Raw genomic sequence first — 16,538 nt, forward strand, 5'->3', positions numbered from 1 at the left:
TCACTTGATATGGTTCCATGTGACTTCTACCTATTCGGAAAATTGCATTTGACCATGAAGGGAAAACGTTTTGCGGCCATAGAGGCCACACAAAAGGCTTGTACCGACATCCTTAAGGGCATTCCGGTCAATGAGCTGAAAAACTCGAAAAGCTTTTAGATTGCGCAAAACCTTTTATCGATTATTTTGAATAAATAAACTCGCAGTTATCAGAACAAAGCTCTTGTCGTTTCTATTTTAGCTCAGTCTTGTTTATTTTGGACTTCACCTTGTTTAATCAAGGTTCACAGAAGTGGAGAGAGTATTGTACCCTGAGTACTGTACCTCTGGTGGCCATTATTTATTTATGTGTTCTTCCTAGTTCCATACTGATTTCTCTTGTCTTGAGCATACACAAAACACGACGAGCAAGTAATCATGGGATTGATGTTCCTGCTCAGCATGACCTATTTCACTGCTTTACTTGAGGTATTATCCAAAACCCAAGAGGGATACAAAGTATTTTCCTAATTTTGCAGTAAGGCTATGAATTGTAGTTCTGTGGATTTGCTCTGTTGATAGCAAATTGTTTCATGCACAAATGGTCGCCTCCTAAAATTTAGCTCTCAAAGGAGGCTAATTGGTCGGTAGAATGAAGGCATTCGTTGACTTTTGGGATATAGATTTTTTATGTTAAGGCTGCGAGAAAATGACATGGCGGTCATAAGGTCTATGGCCCAGTGATTGATTCCACAAGAACTCGTATATTCTCTTTGAAAACTTCAGTAGAATTCTCGTTCCAACATCTCTGCTAATATCTCCATAGACACATTTCATTTATTAATTATTTTTTTACTTATTTTATTCAAATATCATATCATTTTAATCGATTTTGTATCAATTTATTTATGTTAATATATAATTGACGCTTACACCCTTCATTATGTTGAAGGGTCTACTCCGCCTCGCTGATCACTGTAATGTATCTCAAGCGGAAGTCACTGCTATTAAGGAAATACTAACAGCGGTAAGTACAAGAGTATTATCCACCAAGAATGTGGTGCTAGAGTCCAAAATACACTCGCCAAAAAGAGTCACTTCAAAATGACTTATTCCAGTATTTCAATGTAAACCTCATTTAGATGCCAGGTCATAGAAATATAGCAGGAAACTATGTAGCAGATGAACTTGCCAGAAAGGGTATAACTCAAACTATTCAATCGGATAAAGCGTTGATACCCATGCCCAGAGCCACCAGTAAATTACTGATAGATATGGAAACTATTAGCGTAGTAAACCTGAAGTGACAAACCCAAAACAAGCGAATAACGCAAATTGATATGGCCAAACCTCAGCAGTGGTGGTTCAAAATGCCTGTTAAAACTCAACCGAGAGGATACATGAACTTTGATAAATGTTTATTGTCTGATAGGTAAAAAATTCCAGAAGGCTGGTAATTTCATCCTGCGATTATTGTAGAAGCTGCTATAATATTGAAGAGTAGGAAGCTATTACTAGACCCCTTCTTTGTGAGTGTGAAGGACTAGCTAGAAGAAGACTTTACCTGGTGGGTAGTGCATTTTTAATAGATGTAGCGGATATAGCGCATCTAAAACTAACGAAGTTAACTTCGTTTATAAAAGCCGCAGAATGGCTCAAAGGGGATCCCATAGTGTAAGAAAAAAGTGTCAGTGGTACTACAATGGACCTACGACAAGTCTTCTTCTTCTTTCATAGCGTTACAACGCGGGGTGCGTCAAAGCTTCCTTCAAAACGCTCCTTCAAAGCGGACTATCTTGAGCAGTTGCTTCGCAGTTACGTATTCCCAGCTTCCTCGGTCTGCCTTTGGCCTTCACGCCCATTAGCTTTTCTGTCCAGGCTTTCTTCTCAGTACAGTCAACAGGCATACGGATCACATGACCTAGCCATCTTATGCGCTGCGCTTTAACAAAATGCACCGCTGTCTCGTTCTGAGTTAGATCGTTCAGTTCAGAGTTCAATCGGAATATATAGGTACCATCATCCATTCTTATTGGGCCAAACATCTTTCTTAAAGTTTTTCTTTCCATGCGAGCAATCTGAGCACAATCATCAACCTTAAGAGACCATACCTCACAACCATATGTTAGGATTGGTCGAATAAGAGTCTTGTACACAGTGAACTTTGTAGGTTTAGGCAAAAGTTGGGACTTGAACAAGTTAAGCTGGGCGTAATATGCTTTGTTGGCGGCGTTGATGCGATCCCTGACGGCGGAAGTTGAATCACCGCTACATGCGAACATAACTTCTAGGTACTTAAAATACTGCACTGCTTCAAAAGTATAGGCTCCCACATGGAAATTTGGCTTCTGTGCAGGTCGGCTCGATTTCAACAGATATATAATATAAGTGCGCTATATTGGCATCCATCAGACCTACCAATTTATCCACAGGCTTTTTCCGGTATTTGGCTGAGCACCTCCTCCTTTTTGAGGTGTGCACCTTAATGTTTTTCCACAAAAAGAGGGGCATACAGTTTTATGCCGCTTCCGAGCGACAGTTGGTTTTATTTATGGGGAGATTTTTCATGGCAGAAATACACTCGGAGGTTTGCCATTGCCTGCCGAGGGGCGACCGCTATTAGAAAACACTTTTTCACTCATTTCTTCTTCTTATTTCATGTACAGAGTATCGAACTGTGGTGGAAGTCACGCATGAACCCATTCGGCTATGGCAACCATTTATTTACATCTTACCGTCCCCACACGACAGTCGATTCCACGTAACCGGAACCTTCCGGATTTATATTCGGCCAAGGACTGTCACTTCAGCACCATTCCCTTTTCATACATGGGGACTGCTTATGCTGCTACAACAACAACAATCAGTTAATTTATTTGATTAAAGTTTTTAACTTTATTTATATATAAAGGGTTTTTCAATAAGGGCGGGTAGATGTTGAAATGGAATAAAATGGCGTTTGCTGTGTGGCACGTAGAGCCGTCCTGCTGGAACCACATGTCGTCTAGGTTCATATGGTTCAATATGGGCCATAAGAAATTGGAAGGGCCACCACGTCTACCGAAAAATGGGCGCAATGCGCGCAACGTTTGCGTTAATGAACAGTCATTTTGATAATAAAGCTTTATCATTTCAACGTTCTGTTCAATCGTGTAACTTGCCATGATGATTTGGCATAAACAACTGAATAATGAACAAAAGATTTGACAGATGTCACCAAAACAAAATGGCTGCCACAGGGCGCCAAAATCGACCCGCGCCAATTGAAAAACCCTTAAGATATATATATATATTTTTCTTCAATTTAATTTATTTAGATTTTTTATTTTCATTGTTTTTGTTATATTTGTTTAATGGTTTTTATCTTAGTTTGTTTTATCTTATTTATTCTAATCTCCCTTTTTTATACTTTGTTTTGTTTTATATCTAACTTTATTTTATTAAAATTGTATCGTATTTTATTCCATTTGAAATATTCAACTCGACGGTCACTTGCTTTATTTTGTCTCACAATTATTTTTTAAATTCTTCATCTCTGTAAAAAAAGTTCCTAACCATTGGACATCCATTGCGACATAATAATGGTGAGATAAATTATTGTTGTTGTTATTGTTTTTGCTATATACGTGAAGTGGGACAACAAGACCATTTTGAACATATATTGGGAAAATATCCTTTGCTTAAAGGATTCAGAAATTCTCCAGAATTTGCAAAAATTTTTTAGACAAAATAGTAGCAAAAATCAATGGCTAAATGATTATTTATTTCATTTTCTTTTCTTTGTTTCATTTTTATTTTCCTCGTTACTATTTTATTTTTTTTGTTTTCGTTTCATTTTCCTTGGACTATCTAAAAAAACATTCATTCTTGAACTTGTACCAAAACTCAGCTGCTCCTTTGGCTTCACTTGAACTTTTCTCTACACAAATCCTGTGTCATTGCAAGAGAGTGAATTTTGTGCTCTTTGCCATGAATCTTATCGCAAACTCACCACAAATGGGAGAACTTTAACATTCCCTGTGCCTGTGTGACTGAAAGTTCACCCTCAACACAGGCAGCTAACAGCCATTAAAGTCTCTTAGTCAGTGAGTTCGTTATTTATTTTATTTTTTATGAGAGCCTGCAGTGATGCCATGGATGAGCTCCATTTAGCGCACATAAAATACCCGGACTGTTGCTGGCAGTGCTCAGTAGTCAATAAGAAATGAGCTGGGCAAGTACGAAGTAATAAATAGAAAGTCGCATACGACCGCAAAAAACGGAAAACGCGCGCGCCTTCGACTCTTCGCTTTATTCTCTGTATGCTCCTCAAATTACCAACGAGCATTAAAGTTCAAAGTGGTTGTTGTTACTTAAAGGATAAAGCATCGTCACACACATATACGTTTGCAACACACCCAGTGGGTACACACAGCTAAACAGATTCATATATGGACACATTCACGTATATAAACAAACATATTCACTTATCACATAACCATATCTACTACTCCTCGACTCGGGTAACGCGCGCGATGCGGGTAGGATGTGTGGCAAGCCGCAACGGTATTATCCATTGAATGCGCTGTGCAAGCGAGTAAGGAGCGAGTGGCAAAGCCCACTCCACACAACACCGTCATCAATTTCAACTCATACACTCGCATAAATAGCACAGCCGTTCAGAAATACAGCAAACAACTGGAAAACTGAATAAACATTCGGAGGCGAAGTGTGGAGAAAATAAAAAGTGAAAAACAAAGAAACGAAAACAAACCAAAGGATAGTGAAAAACCAAGTATCAAGGATCGGTGAAGTTTTTTGGCCTATACGTTAATAGTAACGGTAACAGCAGCAGCGGCAGCCGCAGCGTCAGTAAAGGAGTAAGTGAAAGTTTCCGTGTTGAAGCTTGGGCAACGGCAGTGACAATTATTTTTTGTGTGTATTTGTATATGCATAGGTGTAGTGCAATGCTTGCGTGTATGTGTGTGTGCTGGTGGGCATGAGTTCATTGACTGAAAAGAGGTGAAAGCCTGCAAAAAAATGCTTCACTGCCTTCTTCGTTTCGCTTGTGCCCAACTTCCTGTTGGCTTTGCCCACATTCGTGCTTGACTGCCTGCTTGACTGAGTGACTCAGTGTGAATGTAAACAAATTTTCGTACAAAATACATTGTATACTTCCTTGCTGTGTGTGTGTATGTATGTATGTATGTATGGGGGTGTGTATAATTGTATGTTTGCTTGCGTTATGAATAAATAACTGTGATTTAAAGTTGTGATGCGTTGGCGTGCAATTTATGAACTTTGCAAGTATTCAAAAGTCGCAATAGCCAATTTCGTTGATTGGAAAATTTATTTATATTGCATGAAAATGAAGGATTGCTTAAGCTATAAATGAAGCAGTGCAGTTTATTTAGAAAAAGCAATTTTGTGAAACTGCATAAATAGGATTTAAGATGACAGTTTTACTCGGGAAAGCAGTTTGCAGCATATGGAGTTCAATCTATTTCGGCTATAAATAAAACAAGTAAGGAGAACTAAATTCGGTCCGGAACGTATTTCATATTATATATTCGCGCACAGTTCAGAAACATTTAATTTGTGCTGGCTGTTTTGTTTTTGGAATCAAACAAACTTTTAGACAATACGAGTTATAGCTTGTGACACCAGGCGGATGCACGGAACTTTAGTCTTAACATGCAAAAGGAGGCAGGTACACGACAAGGTTGTGTTCCCTCGCCACTTTTCTTGAACATCGTTTTGGATGTTGTCAGGAAAAACGCCTCGTCATCTGGAGGCTGTACTATCTGCGAACTGCAAAGGTGCCAAGCGAGTTTCGATTATACAGATGACATCTGTCTTCTGCGCCACAACTATCTTGACATGACATCGAAGACTCAATCAGCAAGAGAAACAGCTGAGAAAGCCGGCCTGAAGATAAATATCCAGGAAACCTAAGTCCTGCGTATAAACACAGGAAATTCGCAAAAGTTCTTAATTGATGGGACCTATCTCGCAGGTTAACAATCTTTCTGCTACTTTGGCAGCGTTATATCGGTCTCTGGAGGTTCAAGCGATGAAGAAAGCTGTGGCGGTATTTGGCTCTCTGCAAGTAATCTGGAACGCACACATTTCACGGCGCACAAAACTCAGAATTTTTAACTCACAAATTAGACTTAACTTTATGATTGAGAAACCTGGAATGCGACGTCAGCTAACATAAGCTCATTACTAGCTTTTGTATAAAGATGACTTTGAAAAACTCACAATATATCCTGGCCAAATATTATCTCGAATGCTGACTTATGGACCCGAACCCAGGTGAAACCAATACTAAAGGGTGGTTAAGTTTCAAGGGCCGGTGTTGATTTTGAATAAAATACAATTTTTTTAAGAAATTTTTATCATTTCTCTTCATTATGATAATATTGGTATAATTCAATTACGCATGAAACAAAATATCGGCCAAGTGGCCACTGCAGCCTCGGCGGCATACCTCCATCCGATGGTCCAAATTTTCGATGACGCTGAGGCATAATTGAGGTTCTATGCCGTTAATGTGCCGAATTATCTCATCTTATAGCTCTTGAATTCTTGCAGGCTTATCGACGTACACCTCTTTTTTCAAATAACCCCAAAGAAAGAATTCCGCAAAAGATCCATTGTTTCGTTAGCTGTGTGACAAGTGGCACCGTCCTGTTGAAACCACATATCGTCCACATGCATTTCTTTCAATTCGGGCCATAAAAAGTTCGTTATCATCTCTCGATAGCGAATACTATTCACAGTAACTGCCTGATCGGCCTCATTTTGGAAAAAATACGGTCCAATGATGGCGCCGGCCGCACCGCACAGTCATTCTTTGTGGGTGCATTGGTTTTTCGGCAATCACTCTTGGATTATCATTTGCCCAAATGCGGCAATTCTGCTTTTTGACGAATCCACTGAGCTGAAAATATGTCTCATCACTGAAGATGATTTTCTTCCCGAAGTGCGCGATATGCATTTTAATTTGAACAGCCGTTTTCATAATAAGCCTGAATAACTTTAACACGTTGCTCGATTGTGTATCTTTCCATTGTTCAAATTGAATTAATACGAAATTGAAAACAGTCAAATGAAATGCAGTAAAAACTTGACGTTTAGGTGTGGTTTACATTCAACATCGGTCCTTAAAGTTTAACTACCCTTTATTGGAGATCCGAAAGAGAAAATGGGGTCAGGATTGGCCAGATTCTACGCAGAGGAGATGCTGACTTAATAAGGGCCACCATTGACTGGAACCCCCAAGAAAGCCGCAGACTTGACAGACTAGTGAATACCTAGAGATGACTGCTGGAGTCAGAAACACGCAACATGCAGCTTAGCTGGAATGAAGTCAAGAGATCGGCGTAAAACAGTCCCGAACGTAAGAAATTCGTTGTGGCCCTATGTACCACGCTGGAACTCTTAGAATTTATGATGATATAAAAAGTGGCGGCCGCCGTAGCCGAAAGGGTTGGTGCGTTGTTATCATTCGAAAGCGCACGTGTTTGAAAGCCTGGTCACGAAACACGAATTTATAGCACACGTTTTTTCTAATGCCGCTCGCTCATCGGCAGACAATGGCAAACCTTTAAGTCTTTTTCTGCCATGAAAAAGTTCCTCATAAAAAACCATCTGCCGTTCGAAGGCGTCTTTAACTCTAGGTCCCTACATTTGTCCAAAAACATCAAGACGCACACCACAAATCGGATGATTAGCTCGGCCAAACACTCAGTAGAGGGTGTAAGCACCGCGAACGGGGTTGTTAGGCGATATCAATCATATTTATGTCAGATCTAATTGAGATGATGATCAATACGTGTACCAAGTGTCCGTGAGACTTCTTGAGTGGTTATCGATATAGACATACTTACCCAAAAGTGGGGGTTTCAACGCCGGTTTTCACAGCCTCAGTTCCGTCGTATTATCTTTTTTTTTTGTGCAAATGGCGTAGTACTTCAATCAATTTTTTTTATATTTAATATAGTAAAAAAGTTATTCAAAAAGAGAGAAGGGTTATTAGTTTTGCGCCGCCTTGTATATACAAGGTGTAAAAATATGCATCTTAGGCTTAGGAATCCTGCATGTCGAAAAAATGCCCGAAAATTCTATCAGAGATTTCGGCGCCTTCCAGAAGGTTTCAAGATCTAGGCGATTTCATGTAAGAAATCTGATGACTCATATCCAGAGTGATGCATGTCACAGATAGTGTGAGGATCTTGATACCCCAACCGTTGACGACGGAACTGTCCTTACGCTACTCGACCATGACGAGATGAGAATAGCTATTGCGGCTAAAGAACAAAAAAGCCGCGGGTGCCAACGGACTACCGGCTGAGCTATTCAAAGATAGTGGCGAGAAGCTAATAAGGCGCATGCGTCAACTTCTATAAGATTCTAGCGAGCGTATTTTGTGGAAGGCTGAAGTCCATTGCCAACCAACTGATTGGACCCTATCAGTGTGGCTTTAGATCAGATATTCACAATACGCCAGGTCTTGGAAAAACCCATGAACAGAAAATCGCTCAGACAACATATTTTTTTAAGAACGTACTATTTTTGGTGTATACCGATGATATTGGCATCGTCGGCCTTAACAACTGCGCTGTTAGTTCTGTCTTTTCCAAACTGGGTAAAGAGCCAAAGCGAAAGGGTCTGGTGGTGAACGATCACAAAACGAAGCACCTCATGTCATCAAACAGACAGTAGGCGTAATCGCTTAGCGGCACTCACGTCACTGCGGAAGATTTTTTGACCTTTGCACGTTGGTGACGGCGCGTATCGCAGGCGATGGAACAATTAGCTGTATGAGCTGGCTATGTACAAAACTTTTTAGTTAACTTTACATACGAAACGAAATTCTAGACTAAGCTACCTACCTGTGTCATGGTATGCTCTTAGATTGGTGAGCAATAAGTGAAAATGCTGGGTTACAAAGGCATTCCAATCACAGATAGATTGAAACCTGCTGAGAAAGTGAGAAGGTCTCCCTTCATAACTAAACATGAGGACTTTTCAGGTTTGGATAACTTTTCTCGATTTTCTTTTATAAACGGATAACAAGACACTGACTAAATGTGTTTCGTCCTTTCCTTTCGGGCCAGCCATGTAACTTAACCAAATATAGCTGAAGGCAGACGCGTCTGACACCACGAAAATCTAAGTGTAACAGAAATTCTGCTTCTGGTATTTCAGCTATTTGGTCTATTTTTGCTCTTCATGGAAAGTAAGCGGCTCTTTCCCATATCACTTGAGAGATAATGAGAACTCTTTTCTGTATTTTGGTTGTATAAGTATATGTATTCTTATATATTTCTATAAATAGGAATATATCTAATGTTAAGGATGCAAACAATGAGAATTAGACGACTATAAATGATTGAAAATATCATGATTGATATATGATGAAAAATATGCTTGTTTTGACCATCATGAATAAGTTCGTTAACTGGTCTAGCACTGATGCATCGGCTTACTAGTTCGTTAATGCTGATGTATGTTAGGTTAGGATAATAGGAAGAATGTTGATATATTACATAGGCTGACAATTGGCATTTCTTAGGGCAACGGCATGCAGATAATATCAGATGGCATCATTGAAAAAAAAATTAGTAAGTGGACTACTTCAGCTGCAAAGCACACTGGTAGGAAGTTAGTTGAGAAGTAATAGGTTTCACTGTACTTGTGGGACAATCAAATTCTTACGGTGCTTGTCATTTTACCCTGCAAAATTTCGTTTAACTGTGTAAGGGAAAAATGCTCTATTATCGCAATCGTGCTTGACGAAAAATCAAATATTTGATAGGACTGGTAGATAACGTCCTCCAAAAAATTTCTATTACGTCAATGCAGTGGTAAAACTCGTTAACCGAGAGCGGGTACATACATATGTATATAATAGTTTTCGGCATACGTACATTAGGGTGGGCCAAATTTTTTTGTAATTTTTTTGGTGTCTAAAATATTCTACAGACAAGTTACTTTTTGCAAAATACAAGTATTTTTAAAAGAATTTTAAGTCCTTAGTTGATCTTCTTTCCAAAAACTACATACTTAATACTGAGTGGAACATCAAAGCTTATCTGAAGTAATTTTGGAATTTTGTAAGATCTAAAAGGTCGAATTAGATGATATTGGATAATAAATTAGCAAGTACACTTGAACTACTATTGAAGTAGATAAGTTATTTGCAGACTTTTTTTATCTCTAATTATGTTTCAGTTGCTGAGGTATCCCCTGACTTTTCGTCAGAGATTGGCAATCTGCACATCTCATCTGATGACATTTACAAAGGGATGCTTTTTCTCAAACCGTCGTCACATACTGATGCTGATGGTCTTTCAGCTACTTTGCTTAAGAATTGTCCAGTGTTAGCAATTCCTGTAAAGATTATTTTTAATAAATCTTTATCTACAGGCACTTTCTTAAATGATTGGAAGTTTACAATCATTACACGTTTTTTTAAAAGTGGAAGAAAAGATGATGTTCGTAATTATAGACCGATTTCCAAGCTATCAGTCATCTCTAAACTGTTTGAATGTATTGTAAAGGGCACAATTTATTTTGGCGTTAAGTCTCTAATTAACCCAAACCAACATGGTTTTGTAAGTGGTCGTTCTAATATTGTTATTTTTAGCGAATTTTGTATTACATCGTTTTCTAAAGGGTTCTAAGTTGATTGCGTCTACTCAGACTTCTCTAAGGCATTTGACAAAGGGTCGCACGAGATTTTAGTAAACAAGTTGGCTTGCTTGGGCTTTCACTCCACCTTTCTGCAATAGCTTAAGTCATATTTGCCGGACATACGGTGTGTGGTAAAAATTTGACGGAGTTTTATTGAACCACTTTGTTGCCACTTCAGGTGTCCCCCAAGGGAGCATCTTAAGGGCCACTTCTTTTTGTCATTTTTATCCATGACATAGGCAAATGTTTTATTTTTTCTAATTTCTTGCTCTTCGCGGATGACTTAGAAATCTTCTCATCTGTTAAGGACTCTGTGGTTGCTTAGAAGGTTAAACTCGACTGGAACAATCTTCATCGTTGGTGTGAAAGATCGCGTCTGTCCTTAAATATTAAAAAATGTTTTCATTTAACACTGCAGCAGTGCATTTTTAGCACATCCTACACTATTTCCAATGATGTACTACAAAGTGTAACAGAGTTTAAGGATCTTTGAGTATTATTCGATACAAAATTTTCCCTTAATATTATTCTTTCAAAATCGTATTCGTATATGTACCCATTGCTCGCGCACTTCGAGACTATAATTCATTGTGTAATACCAGCCAGCTTGACTTCGTATTATCCTTGCTTTTCTTTACAGTTATGCCTAGTCTGTAAAATACTTTGTACAGTAGGTTATTAAAATAAATAAATTAATTAAAAAATAAAATGATTTTGATCGAGAAGTCTATGCAAGCATATTTCAAAAATTAAATTTTATTTTTTTACATTTTTCATAAAATTAAATTAAAAGTATAGAAAAAAAATAATAATTTAATTCAAATGTTTTATTAGACAGCCGAAATTTGACTTTGACTTCTATAAAACACTTTGACGGAACATTTGACCAAACAATTTTTTGGTATTTTTTTGTATTCAAATTATGTAATCTGCTTGGTTTTGTAATATTTTTTGAATACTGTTAACAAAGCTCACATTCTTTTGGGGCATCATCTGATGTTCTATCGAGTGTGGCTAGTGAACCGTTACTCAGTATAGGTCAGCTAAAAAATAAATTACTTGTACTCAAACTATTCTTCATACAATTTCTTGCCAAAAAAAAAGTTTCATAAAATATTTCAAAACTTGGTTTGGCTGGAAACCTCTGCCGCGCTTATGAGATTTAATAACAAACTTTTTTGCTCAGAATTACCAGTAGATTAGATTAGATGAGATTTGTGAAAGTTGGACTAGTCCAAGCACTCGGATAGAATTCATTAGAAAGAATAGAGATAGAAAAGCTAAAATGTGGGTGGTACGACGGAAAAATTAGTTTGAGGTCACTCTTCCACAAACCTCTTGGATTCATTGATAAATCTTAATAGATCCGGAAGAGGAAGAGTATGAACCTTAACCATACTCAGTATATCGCAACCCAATATCCTGAGTCTGATTATGGAAAACGCCGGACAGCTACAGAGAAAATGCTCTGCAGTGTCGTCATACTCAAGACAGGATAGGCGTATCGGACTGTCGTCGACCCCATGACAGCCATATGCTGAACACAGGCGTTGTGCCCTAAGACTACACCCACCAGGCTACTCAGCACGTGTTCAACCCAGACCAACCTATGGTTAGACCTCATGAAGTCAACAATACATAGTTGAATCGATAGAGAATTGACACCTAGAAAGGGTTCAGGGCCTAGTGGCATACTTGTAGAGACTTCATTAGCCAGTTAATCAGCCAACTCGTTCCCTGTAATACCACAATGTCCAGGCACCCAAATAAGACTAACCTTGTTGTGTTTTGGAAGATTGTTCAGATTTGTCTTCCATTCACCAGGATTACCAGTACAATAGTTCGAACGCCAAAACAAAGTTCTTTATTTATTTTTTTTTTTTGTATAAAATGACCCGCCCTAACTGACATGCAAATTTTCTATTGTATACAAACAAATAAACCAATATTAGCAACCTATTTGTGGCCTTAATACGCCCATAACTGCAGTATTGAATTGAATTGATAGTAAAAATGCTCGAAACCTTGAATGGTCTTGAGTTTAAGTGAATTTTTTTTTTCTATTTTAGTACGAGTGTATGTATGTATGTTTGTACATATGTATGTGCAGTTGTATGATTTATTTTCTCATGAATTTTATTCACAATTTGTTTGTCGAATCAAATGATGCAGACACGAGCTGGTATCAAAGAAATTTAGCTGAATGCATATTTGTGTGCGCACATACGTAAATATGTATATTTATATATTTGTTTTTACATATAAAATGTCTTTCAAAAGTAATGCCTGTATGTCAGTAGCCAATAATTGCTAGACGGTACCTTTTTTATGTCTTCTTTGACATGTATCGGGTGGATAGATGCAGAGTTTTATACGATAGAACAACGCGCTAATATTATTGAAAATTATTACGAAAATGGTTGATCTTTAAGAACAAAATAACAAACAAACCTCATGCTTTTTTAAATCAAAATAATCGTCCGAATGATTCAACAATTAAAGGATAGTTGAACAAATTTCAAGAGACTGGTTCTGTTGAGAATAGAAAATGGCCCGGCAGATCAAAAACTGCGCGTTCTGTATTCGAAATCTAGGCGTGGATTTTGAAAGACATGAATCGGCTCTGGTGGATTTTTAATACTTTTTCCCCTGACGGTGTTGTGTAAAGGGTGTTTTTTTTAGAGGTTAGGTTTTCAAGATGAAATAAAACGTATATAATTTAATGTTATGGCCAAGAATTTAGCTTTATTATAAAGATAAGGGTTTGCCATTATGTTTTAAAAATGATTTCGGGCAAGTGACCGCCGCGGCTGGCTTGAATAAATTCCAGCCAAGAGGCCCAATTTTCGACCACTTTTTGCAGCAATTCGGGCCGTATGTCAGCAATAACGCGCCGAATATTCTCTTCCAAGACGTCAATCGTCTCGGGCTTATCTGCGTAGACAAGCGACTTCACATAGCCCCACAAGAAATAGTCCAGCGGTGTTATATCGCACGATCTTGGAGGCCACGCCACAGGTCCACGGCGCGAGATAATGCGCTCACCAAAAGTTTCCTTCAATAAATCGATTGTTGCGTTGGCTGTATGGCATGTAGCGCCGTCTTGTTGGCATGTAGGTCGTCCACATCAACATCGTCCAATTCAGGCACAAAAAAGTCATTAATCATGGCTCTATAGCGCTCTCCATTGACTGTAACATTATGGCCGGCTTCATTTTTAAAGAAATATGGACCAATGATTCCCTCTGCCCATAGAGCACACCAAACAGTGACTTTTTGAGGATGTAACGGCGTCTCAGCAATGGCTTGTGGATTATGTTCACTCCAAATGCGACAATTTTGCTTATTGACATACCCATTCAACCAAAAGTGAGCTTCATCGCTGAACAAAATTTTCTTGTGAAAATCGGGATCGGTGGCCATCTCGTTTTGGGCCCATTCACCGAACGTGCGACGCGCTTGATGGTCGTTCGGCTTCAATTCTTGCACGAGTTGGATTTTGTAAGCCCGCAAACCAAGATCCTTCCGCAAAATCTTCCATAAAGTGGATGGGCACATCTCCAATTGCTGCGCGCGATGGCGGATGGACTCATTCGGGTCTTCTTCGATACTCTGCTCCACAGCAGCAATAGCGTCTAGCGTCTTCGGTGCGCACTGTACGACGTCTCTGAGGATGCGTATTATCCACTAGAGCAAACGTGGTGCGAAAACGATCCATGGTTAATCGAATTAGTGACTCTGATGGACGATTATGTCGACCGAATATTGGACGCAGCGCGATGCGTCGCGCGAACCGAACCATTATTTTCGTAATAAATTTGCACGATTTGCAAACGTTGTTCAGGTGTAAGCCTATTCATTATGAAATGGCAAACCAAACTGAGCATAAATCAAGTGACAGCTGTCAAAAAGACCATCTACGAAAAAAGTAGTGCCAACTTGAAAACCTAACCTCTAAAAAAAACACCCTTTATTTTCTCCAAAAAAAAAAAAATTTTAATCCCACAACCATTCAACTGCATACAAAACAGCTTACGATGATTCGGTGTGTTGGGCTGCAAAACATGAACTTATTTTTTCTAAAATCCAGCTACAGAGAATTGGCAGTTGAATAAATGAAGCAAGACCTCGTTTTCTCGTAAAACAACTCGAACCCACACATAACACCCTCGAAAACATATACAAAAAAGTTATCGCACGCAAACCACAAATGAGAATAAAATCAGCATCAAACAAATCATTTGAGTACAAAAAGGAAAACTTCAATGCACTTTACTGAGAGAAAAGAGTTATTGAAACTTTTCCCCACTGGCTTATTAGCCCTACGTTATTTGAAAATGCCTTATTCGAATGCCTTCTAAACCCATTGCATCGATCAGAAACTTACTTATTGCGGCTCGAAATAAAGTCAAATTAACGTGGGTTGCGGGTTATGTGGGAATATTAGGGAACGAAATAGCCGAGGCTGCTACGAAAAGTGCCATCAAATTACTTACACTAAGTTTTAATTATCTTAGCAGAAGAGATTTGAACAACGACGTCAAGAATATTAGACTCAACATCGATCTCTTAGAACGAGCTATATGTGACAATTTTTTTATATATTTATTCCTTCCTCTCCATTGTGAAACATTAAATCCAAAGAGACTGCATCCAACCTACCCTGTAATATTGCTCTCTAACATTCTGAGGCCTTACATCCGTCTTAGACTTTGCCCAACAATATTCACTCACTCTCACCTCTTTACTCGAGGGAGCCCATCTTGTTGCTCATTGTGCGGCGGAAAAAACACAGTTGACCAATTGCTGTCTTTATGTACGACCACAACGGCATCAGAGTGCGCTGACAGCACTAATTTATTCACAGTCTTACCTGTGCCTAATAATTAGTTTATAATTACCAAAACGACAAGAAAGCTCTTAATGCAATTTAGAGTACATAAAATACATTCTGAACAATTTACAAATTTATGTCGCAACTTTTATGAGAGCTAACAATTTAAGATAATAAGTAATTTATCACAAGAAGGACCAAAATCCTAATAGCCAGTTCGATTTTTTCAATTTATCATCCATTTAATTGCTGTATAAATTTTTATAAATAAATAAATAAATAATTTTTTTTTCCTAAACTAATAACAAAGTCCTTAGTACAAATTTGAGATTTTCGTACAGATTAGCTGAGACAAAAAATATCTAGTGTTCTTCAAAAGAGGACAGTAGGTGTGCTTGCAATGTTTTCTCTTTTTTGGTAGTTACGGCGGCCGCGTCCATTCGGCTGCGTGCAATGGTGCGTAACTACCATTCAGGAGTGCCCAAGTTTGAATCCCTCTGCATGAAACAGCAAACTGTCATGAAAAATCATTTGCCAATCAAACTGGGCTTAAAACTCTAGGTCCCTCCATTTGTGGAACAACATCAAGACGCATATCATAATTATTAGAAGGAAGAATTCGGTCAAACACCTAACAGAACTGTACGCGCCAATTACAGGGTCCGTCGCTCGAAGTGTAACCAATTAAAAGGCCATAAATTTAGTTTGGAAAATTACTTTTATTCAACTCAAAGTAAGAAAAGTGTGAAAATAATACAAAATTAAAAATCAATTTATTTTTACTCGATATGACTACCTTTTGCCTTGACTATGGCCTTGAGACGGTCCAGAAACGAATCGCAAGCTGCCCGAATGTGTTGTTGTTGTTGAAGTGGCTAAGTATTTCCACTCAAATAATCCTATTTAGTGACCAGCACCGTTTTACTACCACTGTCCTCGTGTCTCTTTTTTATTTTTTTGGGTTTTGCTTCTACGTCAGATCCATTTGGTGAGGTTCAAGTATAGCGGCAAATTCTTTATCTCAATGTCTGAGATCTCATTC

The 16,538-nt window shown here is 38.4% G+C and overlaps 1 protein-coding gene across 1 annotated transcript in view; it reads left to right on the plus strand.

Annotated features, from left to right (window-relative positions):
- Nucleotides 1–4,205: 4,205 nt before the first annotated feature.
- LOC128855670 (uncharacterized) overlaps nt 4,206–16,538 on the plus strand; it is a 33,119-nt gene continuing 20,786 nt past the window's right edge. The window contains exon 1 of the mRNA XM_054090762.1: nt 4,206–4,838. The gene's annotated coding sequence lies outside the window, so the exon portion shown is untranslated. The remainder of the gene's footprint in view (nt 4,839–16,538) is intronic.

Source organism: Anastrepha ludens, chromosome 2 (assembly GCF_028408465.1).
Source record: "Anastrepha ludens isolate Willacy chromosome 2, idAnaLude1.1, whole genome shotgun sequence".
Lineage (NCBI taxonomy): Eukaryota > Metazoa > Arthropoda > Insecta > Diptera > Tephritidae > Anastrepha > Anastrepha ludens.